The sequence below is a fragment of the Barbus barbus genome (genome assembly GCF_936440315.1).
Source record: "Barbus barbus genome assembly, chromosome: 23".
Taxonomy (NCBI): Eukaryota; Metazoa; Chordata; class Actinopteri; order Cypriniformes; family Cyprinidae; genus Barbus; species Barbus barbus.
The window spans coordinates 2,406,501-2,412,500 of record NC_136751.1 but is presented as its reverse complement, the minus strand read 5'-3'; the positions used below and the strand labels follow the sequence as shown (position 1 = coordinate 2,412,500).

Here is a 6,000-nt window from a genome sequence, read left to right as displayed (position 1 = left end):
GTCAATCAGTGTGAAGAATTACATCATCATATACAGCGAGAACACCAGCAGTGTCAGCATCACACACTTAAATGTAGTTGTCCTACAGACCTACACACATCAACCACCTCCAACCTGACCTCCTACACTGCTGCTCAGAGCCAAGGACAGTGTGCAAACACACCGAGTGTGTCACAGATCAGATTCTACACCGATGACCATCTTCCCACAATCCCTTCCGCCCAGCAAGCTGTCCCATTTCCGTCTCCAGCCACAGACAGATGGGCCTCTGTTGGCAGGGGTCAATAGTTAGGGGTCAGAGGTCGTGGCAGAGGGGTGATGATGTCACAGCACGCTGCGGGCTGTCGAACAGACAGCGCAGTGTTGGAAAGATCGCCCTCTCTGCTCGTGGGCACCCGGCAGGACACAGAGAGGGCTTTGATGAGTTAAACAGTGCCCGATGACTTCCACTGATCCAATTAGGACTGCCGGGGTGGCGGATCGAGAGAAAAGAGGGTCTAGGAAAAAAACCCTAAGGGTTTGAAGAATGTCACAAAGCCGAGCGAAGAATTTGCTGAAGGGACAGTAATGCCATCAAAAACACAAGGTAAGGGGTGGTTATTCTGTTACTGGTGGCCGTCAAAAAATGCCCGCCTGTGACTCAGACGCAATGAATTCGTCTGGGAGCTAAATGCACAGTCCAGACTGCGGAAAGCCAACACTTTGTGCCTTTTTTTTTTTCACCGTCTGTGACTGCTTTTCTACTGACACCCAGATGTTCTGGCATCTCTGCGCGGTTTAGAAACTGCCAGCCCTGGGCGCCGTATGGGTTCGCGCTCGCTGTTGTCGATCCACATCACGACATAACCCAGCCAGGAATGCACAACAGCTGTCCCTCCTAACCTCCTTCTCCCGTTCTGCAACCCTGCTTGACTCAAACAGGGAAGGACTTGCAGTGATGCATTATGTGGAGCATCTAAATGGAGAAGAACAATGCAGTGCTCTCGTGTGATTCAATCAGAACGAGATGCTGCAGTCTCCATTTACAGTGTTTAATTGCGCATTAGAGAGGCCATTCTACCAGCTGGACGTCAGCGGCTTCATTCAATGCAGAAGAGGCCCATTAGATGATACAAGGCCAGAACTGGCAAGAAAGACTCCGGAAGACCCTGGTAAACTACATATGTTCTTTTTTTTTTTTCGTAAAGAAAGCATGTTTGTTTGAACAAAATATAAAACACAAATTGCAGAGAGGTTTTTGCATTAGCGACAAATGCAAAGTGCTTTCTGAACAAGAAAAATAGCAGTCTGATGATTTGAAATGGTTGCATAATTTGATCAAATTAAAAGCCAAATGACAGCTCAATCTGTGCATTCAGGGTTCAGAGGAAGCTATGAAAATCAGATCAGGAAAAAACATACACTGAGTTTATCTTTCTGTTAATTTATTATGTGTCTACAGTGTTCACTTGAATTATGTCAATTGCTCACTTGGCAAAAACCACATATCTGCAAGGACACCTGAAGCCAAAGGATAGTTAGCCGTTTTCAAAGAAAAGCCTTACATCAACTGATCTAATCTGCATGCTGTTACTACCGAAAGAGATGGAAGATGCTTTCTCGTTAACATTATCATTGGCCAATCGCAGACATCAAACAGTATAACAAACTTAATCAAACACGCTCTGCCTTCTTTCATATTCCACTGGAGATCCAACTCATTTTAGTGAATCAGTCCATTCTCATCGTTCATGTCAATAAATGATTCACTGATCAAATACACAATTAATTTGATCAAAAAAACAATTCACCGGTTCATTTTAAACTCTGCGTCTTCTTTGTTGAAGACAAATATTTAGTTTAATGTTCATCACAATATTTTTACTTCTTTTATGTTTAATGCATTATCAAGGGTTATTAAAGGGTATAATGCATTATAGTTATTCATAAAGTGTGTTGTAATACATTATATCTTGTCGTAAATAATTATAACCAAATTTAAAATGCATAGTTTAACAATGAATTGATAATTAATCTATTAACTCTGGTTACAATTATTCATTAGATTGTACAATGCATACTTTTATAATGCATTATACATAAAGGCTTTAAGTATTAATTTCAGGAGTTACACTCTCATATTGTTCCCTTAAATACCTGAAATGTAGAAACTTTTTTGGCAACCTTTATTTTTATTTTTTTATATAACTTGACCGACTACTTTAAATGGTGGTTAAACTTCAAATCAGCTTCACACAGTTGATCACACAGACTTTCCAACATTATGTTCTTCTGTGAAGCAAATCATTAGCTCAGCATGTGAAGTTCAATGAATGAAACGAGCATTGTATTAATTTCCATAGAAAGTAACTATACATCGCTAATAGCCGTAGATATGAATCCTTGATAACTCTGTCCACTGAACTGCATTAGGCCCAAAAGATCTTGGGTCTGAGCCATACAGTACCACACGGAAAACCTTCATATCGCATGGAAACAGTGCAGGTGTGCATTGGGGCGGTGTGGATGAGTGTAAGTCGGCCGGTCTCAGCTCTCTGCATTAGTCAGGGGGCTGTGAAATTGTGATTATGGTCATGAGGCCCTAGTGGTCTCATGGAGTCGGGTGTGGTGGGGAGGGGTCGGATGATTCACTTATCTGTAATGTGAGAGCATAGAAGACAACATGAATGGAGTCCCCGAAGGGATGACATCACTACTGGCATGACCACAGGTCTCCGCCCATCCAGCCCATTCAGTGTTTTCAATAGCATGTTCATTGATTTAATGACATGCATACATCTAGCCAGGGCCAATCTACAGCATTGCAGATCACACATTGATGATAGTGTTAATGGTCAATTCTAAGATTAGACACACTTCAAAGAACTGTGTGTCTGCATTTATGTGTGTGAGGGTTCTGTCTTAAGTGCGTGAGAGACTGCAAGTGGGTGTGTAATAAAAGCCAAATAGCTCATTTCAGGCCCTCAATAGTCTGGATGGTATTTGAGCTTCTGAATGCTTTTTTGTGCTTGGTGTATTTGTGTCTGTATGTCAAATTAGCATATCTTACCCCTCATGTGATTCCCTTTTCACTTTCTTTCTGTTTCAGTTCAGAGTTGCATATGCCATCAAATTCCAGTCTGAAAATAAAGTCATTTAAGGAGGTGGAGCTCAGTACAAAGGACAACAACAACAAAAAATCCCCCAAAAAGTTGTGGGTCGCAGCAGGGTGGCCCATAAAACACCTTCAGTTCTTTATCTCTTGCCCTATCTTTCTCAGAGCATGTGACAGCAAGACTGTCAAACCTGGCCCGCATGAAGGAGGGCCATTCACGCAGCAGGTTTGTGCTGAACAAGGCACGGTCAAGGGTGGGGGATCCAGTGAGAGAATCGCTTGTTCTGCCCACTGTTTAGATTTCCATCTGAAAGCATGCAGACCGGGCCGGGCCGAGACAGGAATAGCAGCGGCCCATGATCAAGCTCTCAAAGGCAGCGCAGAGTCCGTCCACCCTGCCCGGGTCACGCGTCGGGGGCTTTCCTGCCCTGGAACACTGTGGCTATTCTTAGAGACCCAGCTAGTGGGTGCCCCGGGTTCACTAGATGGTCTCACACACATCGCCATCAGTGTGTCACACTAAGCATTCAAATCACAATTACTGACAGGGACGACTTTAAAATTGGGAATTCTTTTGCAAGTTCTTGCTCATATAGTTGTTAAGTTAATTGTTCAATGTGGTAGGGTTGAAATGGCACCACTATTTTACCTAGATCTGAAGTGTTTGTATTACCACAATCTAGGTCTGATCAATTGCTTTTTTGTCTGCACTCATGCCCGCAATTGTCATGCTATGCATTACAGAGATACGTATAGTGACGCTACTATGCATACTGCAAAGTAAAGCGGAGGCGGTTTGCAACATGCTAATTGTGAGAGCGTAACTTCATTGCAGGAGTGAACACCTCTAAAAGAGCACGAGTGCACTTGGATCAGTGAATCATACTGTTTAGATTTCTGAACAAACAAATGCTGATCTTGACAAACAGTTTACTCTTTCAGCAACGTTCTTCTTAGAAACCTCAAATAACCTACTCTTACTGCACCTGAAATTGCAACACTTCAAGAGGCGGAAAAAAATACATGTTTCCAACACTAGATATAAATACGTCCATTTCTGATCAAAGCAAATTCATACACGAGTAGTCGGTCATGCCTGAGCTAAGTTTATGAGCAAGCAGCTTTCAGTATCAGGGAAATGAAGGAAGGAAAGCTCTGCATGCAATTAGCAAGCTAATGGTTTCTGCTATTGTAGAACCAGCCGATGGCCAACAGATACATTCTCGGTAAATTAATTCCCCACAGACCGCATTGTTTTTATGTATCGTACCACACATTCCTGCCTTGTTTTACAATCGGTAATGTGGACAGGATTTTTGTGTGAGTTTGTTCTGTATTTGTGACCTAAAAACCAGTGTGCCTTTGAGTTCAGGTCTAAATGGACCAATTACACAATTAACTGTACGCAGAGAAAAGTACCTCAGCTGTAGCAATGAAAAGAGTTCACGAGCCCAAAATAGATGAATGGATGGCTGGAAAAGAAGATGCAATTGTTCTGAAATCCACATCGAACCGCAGAGCACAACGGTGTGCTAACACATCATCAAAGTGACTAAAGTGATGCATCATTTCAGTAAAATCCTCTATGGTGACAAATGTCAACATCAAATGTGTCAGAAAGCAGAAGCAGAGAGGCATGCCAAATTGTCTCTGCAGTTCTCAACTGTGTAAGGAATAGTTTAAAATGTTTTAAACACATTCCATTTGAACACTCTCACAAGCTAAAAAAAAAGTCAGGCTAACCATGGTTTTATGAGAAAGGGGCGAGTTCTCAAATCCCACCATGCTCAACTGGTGTAAGTGAACAATGTCAAAGACTAGCCCTCATTACGACCCCCTCTTGGATCCGATCCAGACACCTACACAGAACGCCTTTAACTGCTCTCATCCCTAAATCGTCCGAGCAGAGCCTCTCTGTCAGAAATATGTAGATAGCGGGGAGAAGGTTGAATGAGAAAGAGTCCCAGCTGTGGCGGCTCTTGTGACTGCCAAGGATCATGTGCCTTCTATTCAGCTGTACATCAAGCAGCACTCACAAACCGAGAGAGATGGTAAAGCTAGCTACAGCCAAACACCTGGACCTCAGAGAAAGCTTAGGATCTCACGTGTAACTGGACTGGTAGACAGGAGCATTCCGTCAATGTTCCTCTAAGGCAGGAACTGTGTTCAAAGAGGTTGCAAAACTAAAAAATTACAAAACCAGCTCCGACTACTGAGCCCTAAAACAGGTGACTTGGTGAAAGCGCATATACTGATGGGAGAGTGGAATCAGGGAGCAGGTCTTCCTCTACCTCCGTGAGTTGTGATCTCAAAAACAGATCCAACGCCACCCTCCACGTCTCTCTGTTGTACTCGTTAGACATCTGCAAAACAGCCACAATGAAAAACAAGCGTGGCATGGAAAGACAGGCACCGGTCCGGCTGGATTACTCACCTCAAGGGCCTCCCAACACCCAGGAGGCGGTCTAGGGCCCACCAGAGAGCCTCGGAGGGACTGGGTAGGGCTAATGTCTTATGGGAGGAGGGGTGGGTGCTGGTGTCAGCACGGCAGGGGCTGTGACTCAGTAATTAGCCTTTAGCACGCGGCGGGGATGAGAAGACAGCACTAGGCAGATGCCACATCAGGGGCCAGGGAGACGAGGTGAGAGCCCATGTGGCCCACAGACGGTAGAGAGACAAACGCAGGGGAAAAAAAGAGAGACATGGAACACAGGGGAGAAAATGGGTGCTGTAAAATGCTGGAAAAAATACACCACGGTTGTTATTTCTTCCCTGCTCTGGGACATGCTGTGTCTTTTGCTTTTGTTTTGGTCTTTTGAAGTTCAGAGAAGCAGGGCCAGAGATAACTATTGGGAAGACTTCAAACTACATCACAGTGAAGTGGGTCAGAACAGCTTTCACAAGTA

The 6,000-nt window shown here is 43.9% G+C and overlaps 1 protein-coding gene across 4 annotated transcripts in view; it reads right to left on the bottom strand.

Annotated features, from left to right (window-relative positions):
- LOC306843195 (protein c-ets-1-B-like) overlaps positions 1 to 6,000 on the bottom strand; it is a 46,613-nt gene that overhangs the window by 15,727 nt on the left and 24,886 nt on the right. Inside the window, exon 1 of one of the 4 annotated variants that reach the window (XM_079374517.1) lies at positions 5,529 to 5,699. The exons of the other annotated variants lie outside the window; for them this stretch is intronic. The gene's annotated coding sequence lies outside the window, so the exon portion shown is untranslated. Of the gene's footprint in view, positions 1 to 5,528; positions 5,700 to 6,000 lie in introns of those variants that run through there. 4 annotated transcript variants of the gene reach the window in all.